The sequence below is a fragment of the Stegodyphus dumicola genome, chromosome 2, assembly GCF_044657685.1.
Source record: "Stegodyphus dumicola isolate Sdum_Otavi_A_Nest chromosome 2, ASM4465768v1".
NCBI classification, from domain to species: Eukaryota; Metazoa; Arthropoda; class Arachnida; order Araneae; family Eresidae; genus Stegodyphus; species Stegodyphus dumicola.
The window spans coordinates 9279234-9303206 of record NC_140769.1 but is presented as its reverse complement, the minus strand read 5'-3'; the positions used below and the strand labels follow the sequence as shown (position 1 = coordinate 9303206).

The 23973-nt window shown below is 37.7% G+C and overlaps 1 long non-coding RNA gene across 3 annotated transcripts in view; it reads right to left on the bottom strand.

Moving 5' to 3' along the window:
* LOC118182414 (uncharacterized) overlaps nt 1-23973 on the bottom strand; it is a 522263-nt gene that overhangs the window by 390774 nt on the left and 107516 nt on the right. For 2 of the 3 annotated variants that reach the window (XR_015039383.1, XR_015039385.1), the window contains exon 2: nt 16800-17007. The exons of the other annotated variant lie outside the window; for it this stretch is intronic. This is a non-coding gene — a long non-coding RNA (uncharacterized LOC118182414). The remainder of the gene's footprint in view (nt 1-16799; nt 17008-23973) is intronic. 3 annotated transcript variants of the gene reach the window in all.

Below are 23973 nucleotides of genomic sequence, written 5' to 3'. Positions count from 1 at the left end.
TTCCAGAGATCTGGAAGGAAAACTAGTTTAATGAAATGTTACACAATGACATTGCAAATAACATATAGAATATACTTCTCTTAACATTCTTATTTCATTCATGACTATTTTAATTATCTCTCCCCGTGCTCTCTGACATGTGTTGTAAAGAAACACCAAACACGAATGTGTTTCTGTCTACGTGTGCCACACTTCCTCCTTCTTGTACGGGCTCGCCCTTCAGTGCTTTCCTCTGGAAGCTTCCTTTCCTCACCAGTACGGCCACCCTTGAATACTTTCCTTTTCTCCTCTGCTTGTGGTCTTTGCCGTTTGATGGCAGCTGGTCTGGGCGGAACCGGGAAACTTCTGTCGTGATCCTGCTTGGACCTCGTTGTTGGCCGTTCAAATTTTTCTTGTACTTTTTCCTCCGCCGCTGATGGCCCTTCCGCAGTTCGGCGACTTTTGCTGCGGAGAGTTCTGTCGGATGAGTAGATCTTCCGTTTTAAAGCCGGATTATAGTTGCCGTCATTTCTCCTGGTCCTCTTCACATACGTCGTCCTTCTCCCTTCTTCATTCTGGGGGTGTTCGTGAACTCTGTTTTCTGGACAGTGGAACGGCTTCTTTTTCTTGTTACCTTCCATTTTTCCGCGGGGCAATTTTCTTTTCACTTGCTTCTGTCTCTCATTGGCTTGCCCTTGTACTTGTCGTTTTCCCACCTCTGGAACTTGTACCTGCGGTGTCTGCCGTACCGGATCCTGCAAAAGATCTGAAAAGATTTGCATTTTATTACGGTCATAGAATGGTTTTATCTGGTCAATGTTTGCGGAACAGGTTTCACCATTTCTTGCCTTTAACACTACAACAGCGTGAGTTATTTTTTCTATAACATATGGTCCTTCAAAGCGTGGAAAAAATTTGGCAGTTTTATCTTCTGGTGCTGAAGAAAGTGAATGCTTAATTTTTAGTACTTCATCCCCTACTTTATAAGTTACTCCCCGTCGTTTCAAGTCATAATACAATTTTTGTTTTCTTTGTGCTACTTCCGTATTCTTTTTTGCTTCTTTTATTAGTTTTTCTATATCACCCATTTTAAATTCTGGGGCTCTTTGTTGCACATAAAATAGTTTATCTAACGGTGTTATAACCTTTCTGCCTAGAAATAACTCAGCAGGAGTTTTGCCCGTTGTATCATGTTTTGCGGTCCTAAGGGCGAAAGCAAATTCATTGACATAGTTATCCCAGCTTTTATGAAAATTTTTAACATAACTACGGATAATTTTCACTATATTTCTGTTGACCCGTTCCGCTATATTTGATTGCGGCCGATACGGGACCATTTTTAAATGACGTATGCCCAGTTTTTGGCACATGTCTTCAAATATATTACTTACAAATTGAGGACCATTATCCGATATAACTTTTAGGTGCGCCCCGTATTTTAAAATATATTTATTTAAAATAGAATCGGTAACCAATTTCGCGGAGGCTCGTTTTAAGGGAACAATTTCGGTCCATTTACTAAAATGATCCACCATCACAAGGAGATAGCGACTTTTATTTAACTGACTTTTTGGGAAAGGGCCCAATAAATCGATGCCAATTATTTCATTTGGAAATTCGGATTTAATACTATTTAGAAACCCGGCCGGGCGGAAATTAATATAATTAACGGCTTGACATGTTGGGCAGGACTGGACATACGCCCTTGTTAACTTTTGCAGTTCAGGAAAGTAGACTGCCTCGCGTACGCGTTGGATAGTTTTTCGAATACCAGCATGAGAAGCTAAAGGGCTGTCATGGAGCTCCTGCAGGATATTTAATCTAAGACTAGCTGGGATAACAGGTCGAAATTCGTTGTTGGAATTCGTAGTTTTTGTGTAGAATAATAGACCATTTATTAGTTCGTAATGGGCCGCCCTATTTCTTATCGCCACAATATCTTGGTGGCTAAAATTTTCAGGATCCTTTAAATACTCATAAATACTTCCAAACTCAGGATCCTTACCCAGTTCTATTATTACAGTTTCTCGGGAATTTATTGTACACGCTGTAAGCATTGCAACTTTTACGGTATTACCCTGTTCGTCTAATTTAATTCGTGATAGGGCATCTGCTACGATATTTTCCTTTCCGGGGGTATGCTTGATTACCAGATTATATTCTTGCAGCTTGAGTGCCCATCTTATTAACCTTGGGGATAAATTTTTCCCTGAGTACAATCTAGTTACCGCCGCATGATCAGAGTATACTGTTATCGGCGCCTTTCTAAAATAGACTCGGAACTTTTGCACTGCTAACAGAACTGCAAGTGCCTCTCTCTCGGTCGCGGAATAGTTTCTTTGTGTTTGATTTAAAGTTCGGCTAAAAAATGCCACGGGCTGCTGATTTTGCGAAAGTACCGCTCCTACCGCATAATCCGAAGCATCCGCTGAAATTTCTAAATTTTCATCCTTTTCAGGAAATTTTAACACAGGGGCTTGCGTTAATGCTTGTTTTAATTTTTCGAAAGCACTATTGGCTTCGGCCGTCCACGAGAATCTTGCCTTTTTCCTTTTTAATTTTAACAATGGCTCAGCGATAGCCGCAAAATCTTTTATAAAGGACCTATAATATGAACAAAGTCCTAGAAAAGAAGAGAGCTTCTTTGCCGTGTTTGGAGTCAGATACTTTTGTACAGCGATTATTTTTGATTCATCTGTCTCGATCCCTTTTTGAGATATTTTGTAACCTAAATATTTTAATTCAGGGGCTGCAAATTTGCACTTTTCGACCTTAATTTTTAGACCGACCTCATTTAATAAAGAAAACACCTGTCTTAAATCCTGTACATGTTGGTCTAGATTATCACTAGTAATAATGATATCGTCTAAATAGATAAATGTGGACTTTCCAAGAACAGGTCTTAACACAATGTCCATGCATCGCTGAAATGTTGCTGGGGCGCCTGAAAGGCCAAACGGCATACGCAAAAATGCATAAGTGCCAGACTTGGTTATAAAAGCAGTCTTAGGCACGTCCTCAGGCCTCACCCCTATTTGAAAATAACCAGTCGTTAAGTCTAAAGTCGTCATAAATTTGGTTGATTTTATGTTCCTTAAAATTTCTTCTATGATCGGTAACGGATATACCGGATATTTCGTTATGGAATTTAATTTACGGTAATCAATAGCGGATCTCCACCTTTTTGGATGCTCCAAAGGATAATCATTATTTTTCTTACATAAAACCACCGGGCTAGCATAACTACTTGAGATGGGCGTTATGATCTTTTTACGTAGCATATCGGTAATATGCCATTCTATAATTTTTTCCTTATTCTTATCATACCGGTATGGTTTTTGACGAACTGGCAATGCATCTCCGGTGTCAATACTATGGTTAGTAACCTGAGTAAATCCTGGAATATCACTAAATAACGAAGCAAATTCACTTACCACTTGTCGGATTCTATCTTGTTCGTCATTAGGCAGGTGGTCAAGATTTAACCTTGGCGGTTCAACCTTTTCTACACGCACTGGTTTCATTGTCAGCTTAAGGGACGCTTCATTAAAATCCAGTGTAGCTTGTGCGCCTGAAAGAAAGTCTATTCCTAAGATCAAATGTGCTTGCAAATTCTTTACTATAAAAAACATCACCTTTACTTGTTCGTCCTTGATACGGATATACAAAGGTACTTTACGTACGCACTTACATTTTCCTCCTTGCGCCGCTAATACTGTCGTATTATCCGCATTATATATGCGGTATTTGCGAAAATACTTTCTAAAAAAGACTTCTGCCACACAGGAACACTGCGCGCCTGTATCCAGGAGTGCGGTGGCCGGGATATTATTCACCAAGACTTCAATCTTCGGAAGAGTCAAATTTTTCACCATTACTGTATTTAACTTGTAGGAAGAGGGGTTTTCGTGGCCTTCGGATTTCCGCACCCTCTCGTCCGCAGAAATCCGTTTTAGTTTAAATTATTTTTCCTTTCCGTGCTTTCCTTCTTTTTGCCCTGGCCTTGAGACTTTTTTCCTGGGTTGCTATTGAACTGTCGACGTTCGCCGGCTGTTTTTGAATGCTCGGGTTTCCTTGCCCACTGATTCGCTTTTTCTCCGTAGCCGTATGTGTTAAAAAATTTTATCAACTTTGTACTATTAAAATTTTTTGATCATTAAATAGATAAGTGAAAGTTCACTTACCTTCTAAATAGGGCTGCCCTGAACTGCCTTCTTTCCTTCTTGTCGATATCCGTCTCTATGATGAACTTCGATTCACTGCGCAACACAGCTATAAACTTTTTAAGAAATTTTAATTCATATGAAAGATATCTACAAAATATTTACAAGTTATAATGATTACAAGCATAATTTATACAGAGACGGTCTATCGTTATACATCTGTTAGACGCGTCAGCCGTTCAACTGACTACTTTTAGTCTCTTTCGCCAGAGGGCGTCCGTGGAAGTCCGTGGAAGTAAAGTTCTAGTAAGCAAACGCGACACTCCCACCTTGAGGTCCAGTATCAACAGAGGATGGACCTCAACTGACCTGTAGTTCAAGTCTTTTGAGTTTTCGTCATACGTCGAGTTCTGTACCTCACTAGCATATCCGACTCAGGTGTAAAGTTGAGTTCAAGAGGTATGAGGTTCTTAGTAGGTCTTATAATCTCCCCTTGTGCAGTTTTCAGTTTCACTAATCTAATGTGTCCGTCGTGGGATGGAAAAATTTCCACGATTCTAGCTAAGGGCCAGTTTATCCTTTTTTCGATGTTGGACACAATTACGAGATCACCAACTTTCACAGAAGATGGTTCGCGGATGAATTTTGAGCTTTGTTTTAGTTGCCCTAAATATTCTGATCGAAATCTTTTTCGTAAATCTTTTCTCAATTTGGCTCTGTAAAGGTATCTTTTATTGATGGATTTAGAATCCAAAAGATCTAATTCAGGAACTCCAGTCTCTGGAATTTCTGTTAGAAACATTGCTGGGGTGAGAGCTCTTAAATCCTTTACGTCTTCTGACAAATACGTGAGAGGACGGTTGTTCATAATGCTCTCGCAGTCACAAATGATTGTCAACAATTCTTCGTAGTTCAGAGAAGATTTTCCTAGTACCTTTCGAAGAATTCTCTTTAGTACTCCAATTAATCTTTCCCACCACCCTCCCCACCATGGCGAGGAAGGGGGTATAAATGTCCATTCAATTTTCTTAACTGTTGCATTTTCTAAGATAGAATTCCAATCTATGGTCTTAAACAAATTATTTGATCCAACAAAATTGGTTCCATTGTCGGAGTATACAGTGACAGGTCTACCCCTTCGAGCGATGAATCGCATGAACGCGTGCAGGAAACTTTCAGTTGATAGAGATGAGACTAGCTCTAAGTGAACTGCTCTATATATTGCGGAAGTAAAAATGACGATCCATGTTTTTTGGCCTCCTTTTAAAATTAAGGGACCCGTCAGATCAACACCAATAATCTCAAAAATTAAAGCATCTCTTATTCTGTCTTCAGGTAGTGGCGCTTGAGGAATCTTATATGAATCAGAGTCGAACCTTCGACATCGTACACAGTTTTGGATAACCTTGCGTACGGTCTTCCTACTCTTTATGATCCAATATTTTTCACGCAAAGCGCACATAACGAATTGTACTCCAGCGTGACTTAGCCTTTCATGTTCACATTTGATCAGTTTTAATACTAATGGATGTTCTGAGGGAAGTAAAACTGGGTAACGAAAGTCAGCATCATCGTCTCTCTGAAAGATACGTGTCTTCACTTTTATAAGGCCATTGGAGTCCATGATAGGTTCTAGAGCACGTATTCTTTTATCTTTCAATCCTTCGAAAGATTCTCGTTGGATGAGTCGGAAAACCACTATTTCAGCTCCTTTTAGTTCTTCGACTGAAATTCTCCCATGAGTTCTTTCAGATGGTGGTGTTGTAGCATTTTTAACGAATCTAAAGATCCAAGATACGACCTTTATGATCTTTTCGAATTTTGAAATATTGTCAAAAAGGTTAAATTTATCTGTATTCGTGTTATTGCTGGCTGAAACCACAGTTCGTTTTCTCTCTCCATTTACTATATCGAAGTCAGGATGTTCTCCATCTGCAATAGGCCACTCTTCTGGAGGTCGATAAATCCAATCTGGTCCTTTCCACCATTCGGATTTCCTCAATTCTTTTGCAGAGCAACCGCGTGATGGCAAATCCGAAGGATTAAACTTTCCGGGAATGTGATGCCAGTGATCTAGGTTACTCAATTTTCGAATCTCATTTACTCTATTGGCTATAAAAGTGGACCAATTTTCTTTCTGTTTTATCCAAAAGAGAGCATTTGTGGAATCCGTCCAGTAAAAAACTGGAACCTCTTTTAATTTCAAGTCTTCTCTTATTGTATGAGAGAGCCTGGCTCCAATAGTGCAAGCGAGTATCTCTAGTCGAGGTATGGTGAGTGCTTTTAGGGGAGCAACTCTCGCTTTAGATTGTATCAATTGACAAGTGACTCCACTCTCACCGCTGTGTCTAAGGAAAATGCAGGTCGCATACGCGTCCTTGCTTGCGTCCGAAAATACATGCAGAGTGGTACTTTCGTCTATTTTGGGAAGCAATCTAGGAATTTTGATGTCTTTCAAATATTTTAACTGAGATGACCATGTGAAAAATTTCCTTGCTAGATCATTCGGCAGATTAGTATCCCAGTTAATTTTCTGTTTCCAGCACTCTTGCAGAATCAGTTTAGGCATGAGAGTAACTGGACTAGTAAACCCAATTGGGTCAAAGATTTTACTCAATTCGGAAAGAACAGATCTTTTGCTCGATACAGGGTTTTCTTCATGTTTTACGTGACAAGACAAAGTATCGTCAAACAAGTCCCATTTCAATCCCAATACTGACACAACATCTTCATAATCTTTATCAGAAAGGTTTAGAATTGAAGTTTCATTTTTAAGTCTATTATGTTTCCAACCTCTTAGGTCAAATTTTGCAGTAGCCATTATTTCTCTAGATCCTTTGATAAATGAGTTTAATTCTTCAATTGATTCCACACTCGCTACGCAGTTATCCACATACATGGCTTTCTTTAGCTTTGAAGCTATTTCCTGGTGATGTTTTGGTACATTTTCCAAATGGTAGTTAATCGTGGCAGCGAGTAAAAAGGGGCTGGCGTTTACGCCGAATACAACCCTTCGGTGCCGATATATAGTCAGTTTTTCAGGCTGTCCTTTCTCCCACCATAGGAATCGGAGGAAATCTCGATCCGCTGGGTTCACACCTATCTGAAGAAATGCTCTTTTTATATCTGAAATTACTCCATATTTCCCCTCTCGAAATTTTATCAAAATTTTGGGGATCAATTCAAGATAATTAGGACCCTTTTCCAGGCAGTCGTTCAGAGATACCGAATTTTTCTCCTTTGCAGATGCGTCGAACACTGGTCGAATTTTGGTAGTCGAATTTTCCCGAAACACTGCTCTATGTGGCAGATAATGCCCTTTGATCTTTTCTGCCTCCGAAATATTGATAGGTTCAATTATTCCCTCTTCTACCCAATCCTTTAAAACAGTTTCGTAGGCTTCCAAGGAATTCTTAGTCTGAAGGGTTCTCACGCAAGACTTCAGACGCTTTTCTGCAAGGATTCTATTATCTGGCAACTCAGGATGAATTTGAAGCCATGGAAGTGATACCTGATACCTTCCAGCGTCATCTCTTTCTAAAGTACGGATGAAATAATTTTCTGTAGCCTTTTCTATTTCTTGTTTTGTTTGCGAAAGAGCTGGTTCAGTTATTTCGATAGAATCAAGAGACCACAAGTCACAGATTTTTCTGTCACTAATGTGTAGTGATAAAAGAACTTCATTAAAATTCTTTCCCTTTATCTTTGTTCTCCCTAATATTGTCCAACCAAGGTGTGTATTCATCGCTACTAAACTCTCCGTTACGTGTTTTATTTCCCCTGTAAAGAGTTTTCCGGCATAATCTGCTCCTACAAGCATGTGTATTTCGTTAGGGTGTTTTTCAAATAAACAAGAATTCTCAGTAGTTACATCACTGGGAAAAATTTTGTAACCTCTTAGTTTCTTTAAGCATTCCCTATCTTCCAATTTTGGAATACGTGAGCATATGGTTTTTTGGCTCAAAACTTCCATTTCGCATGTGAATCCTGTTTCTGGATTATTTAACTTAATCAGATACTTGTTGTGATTTTCCCTTTTTTCTATCCCTCCAAAAAGCCCATGAGTCACACTTTCCTGACCTAAAGATTTTAGTTTTAATTTCTCCGCAAGAAATGTGCTGATATATGATCTGCTACTTCCGGTATCCAGAATTATTCGTGTAAAATTGCTTTCACCATCTCCGTAAACATTGGCAATTAAAGTTTGTAAGATTACACTTTCATGGGATGAATTATTAAGGCCTTATTTTCAATTTGTTCTTCCTTAACTTCTCCGTTTTCGTTTTTAAAACACATTATAGTGGCATGTCGTTGTTTACATAATTCACACCTTATTCTAGAAGTGCAAATAAAACTAAGATGCCGTGGGCGTAAACAGCGATAACAGATCCCTTTCGCTTTGCATTTCTCCCTTTTTTTCTCAGTAGACCATAAAGATGCTTGTTTACACGTTATAGACTCGTGATCAGAAGAGTCGCAGAAAACACATGGTGTTTGTCCCCCCCGCAAACTTGCGTTCGTCAACTCCGAAGCTGTGTGTTTCGCAATAGGTCTGGGTTCACTCAGTTTGTTATGCTTTTGCGGCGCCGCCTTTGGCTGGACCGTCTGGAATGTACGTTCCCGCGCAACTAACTGTTCAGAAAGAAATTCCACTAGGTGATTCAAATCGTAATTTGATTTCCGAACTGTTTTATTATATTCCAAAACCAAATCTGCGGGCAATGTTTTAAGCAAAATAGGTGGTAATAAAGCTCCATATGTTTCTGAGGTCATATTTAATGATTCAAGACATCGAATATGCTTCTGTATATAATTAAATAACTTACGGAAATTTTGAATGTCATTAGAATCCTTTAGAGGTCTTATTTTCAGTAATTTATCTATATGGGCGTTTATCAGTACATCTTTATTTCCAAATCGTTCTGTGAGGAGTTTAACTGAAGTTTCGTAATTTTCTTCGGTTAAATCGAAACCGTCAATGGTGTTATAAGCAGTACCTCCCAAAAAGGATTTCAAATAATTAAATTTGCTTATGGCGTCAAGCGTTTTATTTTGGTGTATGGCTGATGAAAAAGTGTTCCAAAATGTCAGCCATTCGCAGCTCTCGCCATAAAACTTCGGAATCGTAAGTTTAGGAAGCTTCACATTATGACTTTCGATTTTAACGTTTTCTATAATACTTTCACTTAACTGTTCAGTGCTTCGTAACACATTAAATTTTTGTTGTTCTATATTAATTTCTTTCAATTTTTTGTTAGCTTTGTATTTAAATGTAGTTATTCTTTCACGATATTCGTCAACACCATTTAATTCCTGGTCAAGATCCTTTATGTCTATTAATTTTTCTATATCGGCATCTATTTGTTTTAACTCGTTCGATTTTTCATTTAAGAGTTCTAAAGAAATTTCTAGTTCCTCTGCATTCACTTCTGTTTTTGGTAATTCAGTTTCGATTCGGCCAATTAATTTTGTAACGGCAGCCCTTATGTGGCCGCGTTTCCTTTTCAATGTATCGATGAATTCCGTCATTATTTAATATTCAACAATTCAACAAGTATCAGCAATTCACTAATTATTTATGCTTATGTATTATCTATATAACTGATATCAATTTAGACAGTTTCAATAGTTAGGAAACAGCAGTTACTGGCAGTCCCTGTTCGGGCGCCATGTTAAAAAATTTTATCAACTTTGTACTATTAAAATTTTTTTGATCATTAAATAGATAAGTGAAAGTTCACTTACCTTCTAAATAGGGCTGCCCTGAACTGCCTGCTTTTCCTTCTTGTAGGTATCCGTCTCTATGATGAACTTCGATTCACTTCGAAACACAGCTATAAACTTTTTAAGAAATTTTAATTCGTATGAAAGATATCTACAAAATATTTACAAGTTATAATGATTACAAGCATAATTTATACGGAGACGGTCTATCGTTATACATCTGTTAGACGCGTCAGCCGTTCAACTGACTACTTTTAGTCTCTTTCGCCAGAGGGCGTCCGTGGAAGTAAAGTTCTAGTAAACAAACGCGACAGTATGCTTGAGTTTGCTGTAGTCTTGGCGTACCAAATTGGTTTCGCTGTTGATATTGGCGTCTTCTTTCGACGTCCGCCGTTCTTCTACTTTCAAACTGGATTGCTAGCTCAAATAACTTTTCCAGTGTAGTCGGATTTCTTAATTCAATAAAGTCTTGCACTTGGGGCAGTAACCTCGGCAAAATCACTTGAATTATTTCAGGATCCGGACGGTTTCCATACAAGAGCTTAAAAACGTGAATTTTTCTTAAAATAAAGCTCGAGAGGTTTTCGATTCTTTGTTGAGATATACTAAAAAGTTCCGTTTCTAATTTCGCACGATCCCTTACAACAGGGAAGGCTTTTAGTAGGGCAGTCTTGAAACTTTCGTAAGTATAGGTGGGACTTCCTGCTTGACCCAAGAGACTTCTGCCGATACATTTGAACCAGTTAAGCGCTTGGCCCCTCAAAGCGCTGGTAGCTAAGGTAACTTTTTGAAACTCGTGCACGGGGTAGAGCATGAAGTGGTCATCCAATTTTTCCAAAAAACTGGTTACCGGTGAGTTTCCGTTAAATGTTGCTTCTGGTTTCATCGAAGCGCGCATGGTCTGGACGATGTACCCAAATCCTTCCAGGGCGGCAGCTGGCATTTCTGGATTCTGAGCCGTTTCTGCAGGCAGCACAGGTTCTTCTTGAAACTCGGCCATGGTTATTCTTCCTCGTTGGGCGCCACTATCAGGTTCAATTTTCCTTCTAACCTTCTTCGGGAACATACGAGGACCTGACTAGGAACAGAGAGCTTACTAAAGCTATGTTCACTAACTGTAGTAAGTAGACAGGATACAGACGAAGGGTATACAAAACCCTTTATTTTTCTCTATATACAATAACTTCCGTACTTCGGAATACACTGACCCTCTACTCGGGGTCTAACGTAAAAAAGTATAAAAATAAAACTAAACTCTAATTTAACTTTAGAACAATACACGTGGAAGATTGGCCTTATAAAAACAGGAAGCGTATGTAGCACAGAGACTGTGAACACTACAATACGTTTAATTTATCAAGAGGATTAAAACCTCTGGCCTGGAAGGCGAACAGAAACTGCGTAACTTCTAAGGTAAGCGGCCTGCGTTGACTTACTGCTTCCTCTCTCTCGCTTGGCAAAAAGGCCACACTTAAATACTTGGCGTTCGCCAGACAAACTTTGCATAAAAACCTTCACGCTTATAATTCTGGCCGGAAGTAGAAAATAAGAAGTGATAGTAAAGATTTAAAATAAAATAAACGTTAGTAAAACTTAAGATCCTTACAGTACATGTTACAATAATATGTGGATGACAAAGAAATTTATTTTATTTAGAACATTTCGGCGTTTGGAACATAAGATAAAAGTAGCAGATACTCTAATCAAAGGTATCGAAAGACGTATACAGTTTTACAAGTACCGTTTGGTATTTTTCATTCTTTAAGCATAAAATTTTTGCTAGGATCTATATTTTTGTAGTTCAACAGCTTAGAATTTCATAAATCAAAAAACGCTGTTGTTAGTTATCGAAAAATAACCAAGATGTGATTTTTGCGTAAATGTCATTAAACTATACAAATTGATATTATCTATCACACAATGAATGCTTCTTTTATGCGGAAGTGTCCCGTTTTTCGATTTGTATGGAACTGTCGTGTGTCAAAATACTATCAAAGCGCTGTCAAAGGAGCTCCTGAATGTAAACAAAAAACACCCCAACTGGAGACCGAAGCCTGGGAGCAGTGCTTCACTTGCAAAGTTGGCCCCTCCTTCCTTTCCTACCTCCATGTGTCAACCCAGATGGACAATTTTTGTTTCACGCAATCTCTGTGTAAACGCACAAAGTTAATGGTGGACGACGGTGCGTTAACCAAAGAAAACGAAAAACGTAGTTAGACATCGACGATCCCCCCAGTTTTGACCAAAGGGAGCCAAACCCCCTAGGACAAGCTTCGATATACCATGTAACGACCCCACAGCCAAGGGGCAGACAAGACAGTGCCATAACCTGAGCGTGAACCAAAGAAACTCTAAGGAGATTTTAAATTACTTCCAAAGTGGCATTTTTTTAACATCTTGTGTATTACTTTAATTTATTAAATATCCTATTCTTCGCCCTTGAACCATAAAATTCACTTCAAGAGCAATATCGCAAAATAATTTTTAAATGAACATATCTTTAGAATTTCCAATACACAGTTCCGCGCGATGGAGATAAAAATATTTTTTCTGTACAGCGTTCGGATGACTCGCTTTGAAATCCTCGAGTTTGTTAATCAAAAATTCGTTAAAGTTTTACAAAATATGAAATCGATCATAAAACAAATTCCAAATTTCAAATTTGGGCTTCCAGAGGCCCATATTCACAGGAGGATTACGTTATTCAAAATTGGATGGCTCTGGGTACCGTCGTTTTATCACAGTGCGAGAAATATACATACATTTTTGCATCTTCTACATTATTTAATTTCTTTAAATATAATGCAGGACTCTAACATTTGGTGGCAACGATTTGAAAAGTGAACCGACATTTATAGTGAACCAAGGCAAAATGCCAAAACGAAATTAATAGTCCTTCTCGGAGCGAATTTGAAGAACAGGTGCTGCAGAAGAAGGTTTAAATAATATTTTTATTTGAAACGTACTTAACAAGGCTTGTACTTACTCGGTGCTCACAATTAGCACCATTTGTGGCTATGTAACTCGAAGAGAAAATAAAAAATCACATTAAGTAAGATTGTCTACGCAACTGGCTTCTTATTTATCTAAGCCGCTAAATTGGCTGCACACAACAAAGCCGAACCTAGAGTATCAATACGATCTAAAGACAGTGGCTAAGCACGTACTTCAAACACGCGGCATAAATTCAGAACTAGCTCTCCTACTGAAACCGCTGATTAAATACTGATTCCGAACTCTTTTAGATTTGCATATGAAGTCATTAAAATTTACATTCTAACAAGAAACTGAAATCAGAAGAGAAAGGAAAGTTTCACAAGCTAAACATAATTGGTTAGCATAAACTAAGGTCTTTACCATGTAAACTAGTAATGTAATACTAAGCTAATAAATGAATAGCGTAAACTAGTGATTTAACTAGTAAACTAATATTGTAAACTAGCAATGTAATAATAAACTAGAAATGTAAACTAGTTATAAATTAGTAATATAAAACGTTACAAAGCAACAAGCAACTTGTTTGATCCGACAGTAGCTTTAATTTTCTTAATGGAAGCGAATTCGGAAAGTTGAAGTCTTTTACTAATCTCTCTTTTTGTATTTATATGCGGCAGGCAATCAGATCTTCAGTGATCATTAAACAGGAGCAGACAACGTTAAAGTAATTAGCAAAATACTTGCGCCTCTCTACGTTTATTTACGACTGTATTTCCTCGCTTCTGTTTAGCATTTCCACGAAACTCGAAGTAATTACTTAAGTTTATTTCTCTGGTTTTTGCTCCAATGGCCATTCACAGTGTTTTGCTCCTATGTTTTATTTTTGCATTTTACATGATTTAAATCGTTTTCTCTTTTTGCATTTTTATGAATTATTATTGTTTAAGTATTATAAACATATCTAATTAGCTAATTCAAACATTAGCTGCTAGAAACATCTCCTAGTTTTCCACAGTTTGTTCTTCCGACGCATTTCATTCAATACATTTGTCTAGTACAATCCTCCATTTTTAACAACTTAAAAGATCTGCCCTGTTTACTGCTTGTAGGTAGGATACAGTTCGTAAATTTTTGTAAATATCTGCGCTTATTTGCATGTTAATTAGGTTGTACGCATTTTTATAGAGATAAATATTCTTTGATTTATTTATTCAACGCATTTGAACTTTCTAGAAGTATTTTATTTTCCCTTGCATTTACTTTTTAAAACGTATTTTGTGTGTATTCTTCATCAAGCTATGCAGACGTAGCAAGTTTTCTCACACTTAAGAAACTTCCGAAACATGTGATTTTTACCTTATTTCTGTAATTTATATAACAGCTCACTGTCGCTTTGTCTACTGTTGATGTGTTCAATCTTTCTAAATCCAAGTCTTTAGTTCGCTTCCTTTTCTCTTTCGTTTGCGCGATGTCCTTCTTGGAAATATCGGTGAAGGCTGACTCATGTGATGTGCTCCTGGGGCTTTCGCAAGATAAGTCAGCCGGACATGCCATGCGGCGCATTTACAATCAGATAACGGTTCAATTCCTTCAGATATTGTAATATTAATATTTCTATTGTAACGATTCTCATTTATGATGGAACGTCAGTTTTAAATTAGAGGACTTCCTGTTTTCATGAGAACTAATTACCATATATGCATTAAATGACCGGAAGGTAATTAACAAAGGGAACGCGTTAAGGACACCCCTCTTGTGCAGTTTCCTTACGAACTATCACTAAGTGTCCGCTAAATGACCGGAAGTAAACAACAAAAGAAAGACGTAAGGACAAGTCCCTTCCCTGTGCGGTTTTCTTGCGACATTAACGTAAAAGGAAAGGAAGAGGGTTTTTTTCGTAGAGAATTTATGCTTATATAGAGAGAGATGCCGTAGAATTCGCACAAAAGCGACTGTCTGATCCGCGATGCGGAAGTTTTGTCTGTTATGGCTGTTCTGTATTGCGGTTGTACTTTTTATTAATTCAGAAATCTTTGTTAAGTTTTAAAATAAATATTTAAAAGACCACTGGTCTCATTAATCCTCGTTCTCGGAGGTTCTTACGGTACACTATGTATTCTTATTGGAATGTAGGTTCTCTTTAAAGAAATAATATTGTGATAATAGGTTATCTGCAGTATCTGTGACCACTTTTCATTTGTTCTGCTCTCACTGTAATAGCATTCTTCGCGCATCAAATGACTCGGATAAATTTTTCTTTTCGAATTTTAGACGATAATATTAGTTAAAGAAAAACAGAAGGAAAATACACAAGGAAATACGGTAACTTTAACGTGAAATTTTTGCTTAATCGAATTTGGTGCTACTTATTGTGTTTTCATGTGTTCATTTCAGGTGTAAAGTTGCAGGTCGTTTTACTCTCAACTGGGTAACGTTTGAATTGCAAGAACAGTTCAGATAGAATTCGAGATACAGACAAAAGCCATCCTGTGTTGCTAAGATGGCGATATGTGGTGCCTTTTAATTTATCTGGCAGTATTATGGAAATTTTTGGAAAATTCATTTACGAAAGCTTTGGTGGATTTTTTTTTTCGAAGATTCCAGAAATGGTTACCCTCCTCCTCAAGCAATCTTATGAATAAGACGTTGTGAGTGGTTGACAGTTAGACAGCTCGGGAAATTCGTCGATTTTTCCCAACCTCACTATATTCCAGAAATTATCTTTTACGACTTCGCGACTTTCTCGAAGCTTCCGGAAAACAAAAACGCTTTGCCTCAGCTACGAGTGGCTCCCTGTGATGCTGACACTCTCGTACCATATTTTTGAGAGCTAAGTTTCTCTTCAGTTTTCTGACTTGTCCATTCATTGAAATTCAACATTTTGAAGGGTTTGAATTATTTAAAAATATGTAACGGAAATGCCATTCACTCCCCCTCGAGCGGTATTATAGATAGGGCGTTGTGAGCAGCTGACATTCAGCTCTAACTGAGCTGTCGATTTTGCGCTAACCTGGTGGTATTCTGGATACTTTTGGAACACTCATTTATCAGGCCTTTGTGATTATCCTCGAATTTTCCAGAAGGGCTTCCCCGCCCGCTTGAGGAATCTTATAAACAGGACGATGTAAGAGGCTAACAGTTAGTCACTTTAAAATCTGCCACTGTTTTGATAGCATTTTATTCAGTGGTTACGGTTTTAGATTTTGCTCTGTGAGTGATTAGTAGTTTGCAATAGTCATCAAGTTATAGAGACATTAGGTTATTTCGAAGCAGGAGATGTGAAAAATGAGCAGTGCCCTCGACAGGACTCGAACCACGGACATCTCGAATACGCGTCGAGCGTGCTGACCACTACATCACGAAGGCATGCTAAGAAGGCGGGAGAAAGACCTTATATACTCCCCCTTTTAAAGGGCAACTGGGGCTTAGGGGACCCAAATTACAAATCCTCATGGTGAAGAATCATCCTTCACCACCTTTTAGTTCGGACGCCACTGTAGAGCCACTAGGCCATTTTGAAGCAGGAGAGATGAAAAATGAGCAATGTCCTCCCCGGGCCTCGAACCATAATTCGCGTCGAGCGTGCTGACTACTGCACCATGAAGGCATGCTAAGAAGGCGAGAGAAATACTTATAAAGTGTTAAGGCGTATTTTATAGAGACCGACATAGCTTTTCTTTTGCGGGATTGGACTAGATTTGTTTACTGAACCAGTTCTTTTTTATTATCTTCGCTCACTATCATCAGAAACTGGAAAAACATCAAAAGCGGATAGCAAGAAAGGAGCGAAGAATTAAAAAAAAGAAGAAGGAAAAAAAAAAAAAAAAAAACTCAGATATCGTAAAAATCGACTCACTCAAACGCTAATCTCAGAACTGATTTCTTTTAACTGTAGTTTTGAGATTCCCTAAAACCTCCTTTCTACATAAAACAACAATAAAGTTCTGGAATAAACATTTTTTCAAAACCTAGAGAAATAATAAAAATTAAACTCACTTTTAATCTGGAAGTATAAACATTCTTTTGCCTTAAAATGGAAATTGAATTTTCTCTCGGCCCGCTTGCAACAACAGCTGTCGGTGGATAAATTCCAAAAGAGTTCGCTGTTTTTTCGCGAATCAGCCGTTCGCTGCGTCAGTAAAGGGATCAGAGCGAAGAGCAGATTTCTATTCCTGGCACACTTCCAACAAGAGCTCTCAGTGAACTGTAAAAGAGATATAAATTCGTTTTCAGAAATCGAAGTCAATTCGTTGAGTAAAGTGAATAGGTTCTTGGAATTATATTCCGGAGTGAATCGTCCATCCCCACTGTAACGTGAATGCGAGTCAGTTTCCATTGGAATGTCCTTCACTTCTCTTTAGGCAGACAAGTTGTGGACATTGCCATATTCATAACATATCATGTTGAATATTTCGTTCTTTAGAATATGAGGCACATCCTTTTATTTAGCAACCAAGTGTGGAGGAACAGCTAAGCGAATAATCGCTTTAGTTCAGGAACAGAGACGTAAACTCAAGAAGCGTTAATTACCCTTTATTGCTCAACGTAAGAGTTAAACAGTCGGCCCCTTTCTCAGGGCGTACAGCAAAGCCTCCACTTGGACTCAAAATAATAAGACTTAACTAAAGCTTAACTCAAAAGATATAACCGAGATATCAAAGGCCTGAAATACGGCTGAGAGTAGTAGCGGCTTAGAGAGAGACGTAGCCAAAAGGCGAACGCGCGCTAGTCAGAAACTGTGGGGCTGTCGAGGAAAATAGCTTTAACTGTTTAAAACTTAGGATAAACCTTACAATAATTCCACAGGTTTTAACGCATGCCTCATAATAAAAACAGCAAAATATTTTTCTTTAACTAAATTAAGAAAATCAAAACGAAGTATTTAGTTCCCTATGCCTCTGAAAGTAGTTCAACCTTGTAAAAGCCAAGAGATAAAGTTTCGCTGCAAAATTTTAATCAAAACTGAAAAACCTGCCTGTAATCCAATTTTAAAGTCGTACTATAAATCTAGCTATATATCGCCAAACTTAACAAAGAAGGTGAGAATAAATGGATTTCTAATTTAATTAAAATGGTTTTCCAGTGCCAATCTGCTCGAAAATTATGGTAGTGACGGTCAACCGGTTATTTAAAAAATGTTGCATAAAGATATGCTGTTGATCGAACAGAAAATGATATTTTCTGTGAGGTGGATGATAGCGGTATTAAAGGTGAAATAGAGGACGAAAACATTAACTCGGACTTACCAGCTGCAGGGAGAGATTTACGAGAGCAGTTAAAAATATTGAATCGGATAATTAATGTATGCAGAGTGTTCCATTCGCCAGGAGGCCCACCAGAGGCCGAGCGGTAAAGACGCTGAACACTGGTAGTTCGGTCCGAGGTTCGAATCCCGCGAAAGTGCTGCCTGTATGGAGGTTTTCGTGGTTTTCCCCATCTGAAACGTGTATACGAGCCAGTTTCCCTTAGAAAGTCCTCCACAAAGGCATCCCTCCCTTTAGGCAGATAGCCCTCGTGTGCTTTGCCATAAATGAATAATCCAATCTAATCCAATCCATTCGAAAGAGGCGCCTGGAAAAGTGTGATAAAGTCTTATAACAAGAGGAAATGAAGCTAAATTCTTACATGATATAAACTTTATGTTTTAGAAATGGAAGTGCATTACAAGAGGTTCTGGAAGTGATCTTTCCCCACCTGTATACACAGTTCAACAAGGCACAGCATGTTTGTGTATGTTGGTGCCTGAGTATTGGTGTCACTGGCCTGGATTTCACGACGGATGATCTGAGGTAACTCGTCAATAAAGTGAGATTTCTGCTTGTATGCATTATCTTTAACGTGATCCCATCGAAAAAAGTCAAGGTGGGTCAAGTCTTGAGAAAGATTCCATAACAGTCATACTCGCTGTAGACGTACCAGCTTGATGGTACCAACCAAGTGTCAACTCTTCATCCTCTAGATGGTTCACAAATTCATGGAACAAGGTCTGGTACACTTGCACTAAACCTGCCTGGTATACTTCGACCTGGACTGGTACACTCTAAAACAGTGCCTGGTAATGCTGAAAAAGTCTCGGCGGGTCAAGGCTGGAGAAGCTTTCATCGCAGTCGTACTCACTATAGGCGTGCCAGCCAAGTGTCAACTCCTTATCCTCTAGATGGTTCACAAATTCATGGAGCAGTGCCTGGTACACTTGCACTGAACCTGCCTGGTACACTTACACTGAACCTGCCTGATGCACTTGACTGGTACACTACACTGGCACTAAAACAGTGCCTGGGAATAGTTAAAAAGACTCGGAGGATCAAGTCTGGAGAAGCTTCCATCGCAGTCGTACTCACTATAGACGTGCCAGCCAAGTGTCGATTCCTCATCCTCTAGCTGGTTCACAAATTCATGAAACAGTGTCTGGTACACGACATTGGTGACAGTAGTGCCAAAGAAGTTGGCCCGATGATGCAACGTTGTGATAATGCTCAGAACATGCCCATCTTCTGTGAATGAAGTGCATGCTGGTTCTTCGACGAGTGCATGCTGGTTGTCACTACTCCATGAACATGTGTTTTGTTAGTTCGAGTATCCTGACAGTGGAACCACTGTTCATTACTATTCCACGTATACCTAGGCAGCAACTTACACTAAAATGTAGCGCCGTATTGAACCGTGTATACAGGTGGAGGAAGGTCATTTCAGCCCCTCTCATAACGAGAATTTCATTTCTCAAACATAAAGGCGTGTCATGTAAAAATTTGGTTTCACTTCCTCTTGTTGTAAGATTTTTATCACAAATTTTTCTTGGGGCCTCTTTCGAGTGGACACCCTGTATAAGTCAAAATCGAAACTAAAAACGATTGATGTTTTGCCTAACTTTAAATACATATTAGAATTAAATAAGATAAAAACAATATTTATTTTTCGATTATTTAATCTATAATGTCAGGTTTTTCATCGAAATGCTGTAGACAACGTTTAATGGGATCTCCGGTTAATGTTATCATTCGGATATTGTCATTTATTTGCCGAACTCAATACCGTTTATATCCAAAATTATGGAACGTGCACTACTTGTTGTGATGAGCAGTTCGGTTATTAATTAAGAAATTATTCACCTTAATTAATAAATTAAATTCACCTTGTGTTCACCTTAAATCTCAGCCAGGTCGAACTACCAGTGTTCGACTTTGTTACTCTACATAATTCAAGATTCGGTTATTTTTAATATGGCAAAGCCACGAAGGCTATCTGCCTAAGAGGAGGGATGCCTTCGTGGAGGACTTTCTAAGGGAAACTAAATCGTATGCACGTTACGCATGGGGAAAACCAGGGAAACGTCCATGTAGCCAGCCCGTTCGCGGGATTTTAACTTCTGACCGAACTACCAGTGTTCAGCGACTTTAGAGGCACAGCCGCTGGTGGGCCTAGTTATATTTATGTTAAATGAGTTAAAATTCCAACTTTTTCTACCAGCATTTATTTCTCATCGTTTCATGTTATCCATCATTTGGGTAATGTTATCAAAACAGACGTGGACAAACGTGTTTACAAAAGCGGTGTCTACAAATTTTTGAACTCCTATATAGACCTCCTACAGTTCAAAATAAAAATATTTGCTAAAATTTCTCGACTTATATGTGAAAATAAAAAATTGCGGAAAGCAAATAAAATAAAAACTTAACTCATGGAACATTTTACATTAGTTTTCACCAACTCTTTTTAAATTTATAATCGATTTTACTCTAAAGCCAACCAACCAGAGCTGTCGAGATAAAACTCAGAATCTAATAAATGAAGACCATCAGTACCAAAACTACTCAACCCGAACTATGTATTTTTTTTAAAAACTTTTCTCTCAGAAAGTCGTTATTTGCCGGTTGATGAACCACAAATTTTTCGCTTTCACATGATCGAGAGTGTGTAAGAAATTGGGAAGGAGGAGAAAAATAAAAATGAAGATGGGTTCGTCGCTGACCAATGAGCAGAAATTTTTCCCGCGCTCCCTGACGAACAAATTACTCGAATTTTCTACCTTTCTCCTTAGTAAAACACTTCCGGCAGTTTCTAAGGTCATTGTGGAAACTGTTAAGAAGGGTCCAAATCAACTCTATTCCTTCGGTATCAAATATTGAAAGTTTTCCCATTCTTCGAGGACGTATCATCCACGCCTCAATGCGCCAGAGAATGAAAACCAAGTTTTATTACATTCTCTCTTACTTTTTGCCGCAAGTGCATGTAAAGGACCTTGCAAAGGAATATTGGCATTCAACTCTGAAATCTGAAAGCTTGAATTAGCATTTAAATTAGAATAAAAGTTACTAGAATTTACGAAACCGATGAGGCGCAAGGAAATTTAAGAAACTAAATCGAAAATAAAAACTTTTAAGCTTAGTATTTATTGCTTTAAACAATTACCGTATTTCCTTACCTGTCCGCCTCCCAGCTTTTTAGTTCCAGATTATGAATATTTTTTTGTTGTTGTTGTTACTTATGCTCACTTGTCTGACAGTAACATCAACCCTAGCCCACGGAATTCCTCGTGGCAAAGAGCGCAAGATACGCCTGCCGTTGGCAACAGCCTTGAGCACCTTACAGGTGCGAGTGCGATTTAACTCAGTTTCGCCCCCAATTTTGATGGAGAGCGCCCTGGGGGGACGGGTCGGAGCGTCTCCCACACCTCTTCACTTACCACCAACCTTTTGAGAGGACTTTCGCCTCACATAGTTAGAGTGCCCCCATGCCGCACGGACACTACACATTTACGAATATCCATGTCTTCTCCGGGCCTTTCGGCACGGCGGTCACCAACGCAAAACACTTAACAGGTTGAGAGGCTTTTTATAACATAAATGTATGCATAATTTTTCAATAAATATGTTTGAGTATGGGTTTTAACAAAGCACAAAATGTTTGCATAGTTAGACAAAAGATAAAATGCAGTGTTTTTGATATTATTATTAGTCCAAAGCGGCTTTGTCAATAAAGGACTATTGTTTTCGTTTTGCGATTTTGCGTTGAATCACTCTGAATGTCCGTTGCACTTTTCAAACTGATGCCACAAAATACTATCGCTCTGTATTACATTTGAAGAAATTAAATAATGAAGAATCTGCATAAATGTATGCATGTTTCTTGCATTGTGATAAAACAACGGTACCTAGAGCCATCCAATTTTGAATGACGTCATCCTACTGTGAATATGGGCATTTGGAAGACCCAATTTGAAATTTGGAATTTGTTTTATGATCGGCTTCATATTCTGTAAAACTTTAACGAATTTTTGATTAATAAACTCAAGGATTTCAAAGCGAGCCATGGCAACATTGTACTGAAAAAACATTTTTATCTCCAGCGCGCGAGACTGTGTATAGCAAATTCTAAAGTTATTCTCATTTTAAAATTGTTTTACAATATTGCTTTTGAACTGATTTCATGGGTTAAATGCGAAGAACATGATATTTAATAAATAAATAAAGGTAACACATAAAATGTTTAAAAAAAAAAAAAAAAGCCCCTTTGGACGTAATTTAAATCTGAAACCTTTCAGATTTTCTTTTTCTTTTTTCCTTTTTTAAGATTCAAATCAGCATTAGTCACTTTGCTTATAGTTGACATTGGTAATTTTAATAATTATGCTACTTTCCTTTGACTTGTGGATTTTCTTTTAACATTAAATTTCTTACCTTTGCAACATTCGAAACATATCAAAAACCCATGTCTTTAACAGTGTTTTTTAATAACTAGATAAGAAAACTTTTCTTCAGAAAGAACGCAAACACAACCTCCCATCCATCGTTTCTTTAAAAGCGCCATTTTGCATGAAATAGCAGATGATAGTTTAGACTTGTTAGTTATAGTTTAGACAAAAATACATTTGCAATTAAAAAAAATTTCCAAGCAGACGATTTTTTTATAGCAAAGCAAAATCGTCTAAAAAGTGTGAGGAACAGCCACTACAAAAACGAAGTTTTAATAGAGTGAGCTTTTATTTAAAATAGTAAAGGTATAGTTTAAATAATAATGCACAGTAAAGTTATAGTTTAAATAATAATGCACTAAAAGCATGAAAATAATTTATCCTAGAGTGTAATGGGAATAAAACGTTAAATAAGTCTTTCTACAAAATTCATCTACAATTTTGTATTACAAATAATAAAAGCGTGGGGTTAGAGTTGCTACGCATTAATCGAAAGAACTCCTAGTCCTAGTTTCTTTCATTGATAGCTTTAAACACCATAATTAGGAAGGAATAGAACTATATAATTCATAACGCATAGTATTCAATTATTGCTTTAAACCATGTATATCATTGCTGAACATTTATGCATATGTACAGTTTTTTTAAGTGTAAATAAAACTGAAAAGTAAACTATATCAAAGACAAATTCAGATCACCACATATTTGCTGCGATTTTAAAAAATAGCCTTTAATGACTTCTTCATTATTTTTACATGATTCATATTAATTTTATTACCCTTAAAAAATTCTGCCGGGATATCATTTAAAAACACTTCTCATTTCCAGTATTTAGTTCACAGGGTTTACTTTTAATCATTTTTTTTTATTCGAAGTATTTATTTCGCAGGATTCCTTTTTAACATTCCTCCTTTTCCGATTCTGTAATGTGACCCATTACAAATAATCCCTTTCGCTAAGGAAGCAGGACATCGTAACTTTAAAAGAGTTCTCGAATTGCCAGGATATGCATAATTAACCTAAGGTTTTACGCATTTACTAATAGCTTGGCAAATTATTTAGACGAGTTTAATGAGTTTTTGTGGAAATAAACTGCTTGCACTTCAGATTAATGTAATTGTCGGAGAAAGCGATTAATAATGTTGAATAATCTTGGAAACTTTTCTAAAACGCACAGTTAAAAAGTACGCAAAATTTACGTTTATGTTTTATATTCAGTATCTCATGACTAATACGTTCATGTAAAGTATTACTTCAAAAGGTTATCAGCCTTTTTTATATCTGTAAAATATTTTCTTCATATTCAAACCCCTGACTTCTTGATGCAGTTAGAAGTAAGTACGGCTAGCCATCGGGAAGTTAGAAGTTCAAAATTCCCGATGCAGCGTTAAAGTGTTGCCATACATTTTTCTATTTTTCAGTTTTTTCCTCCCCTCAGTTGATCACATCAATGTTGAGTTTTCTTACAAAGATGGTTTT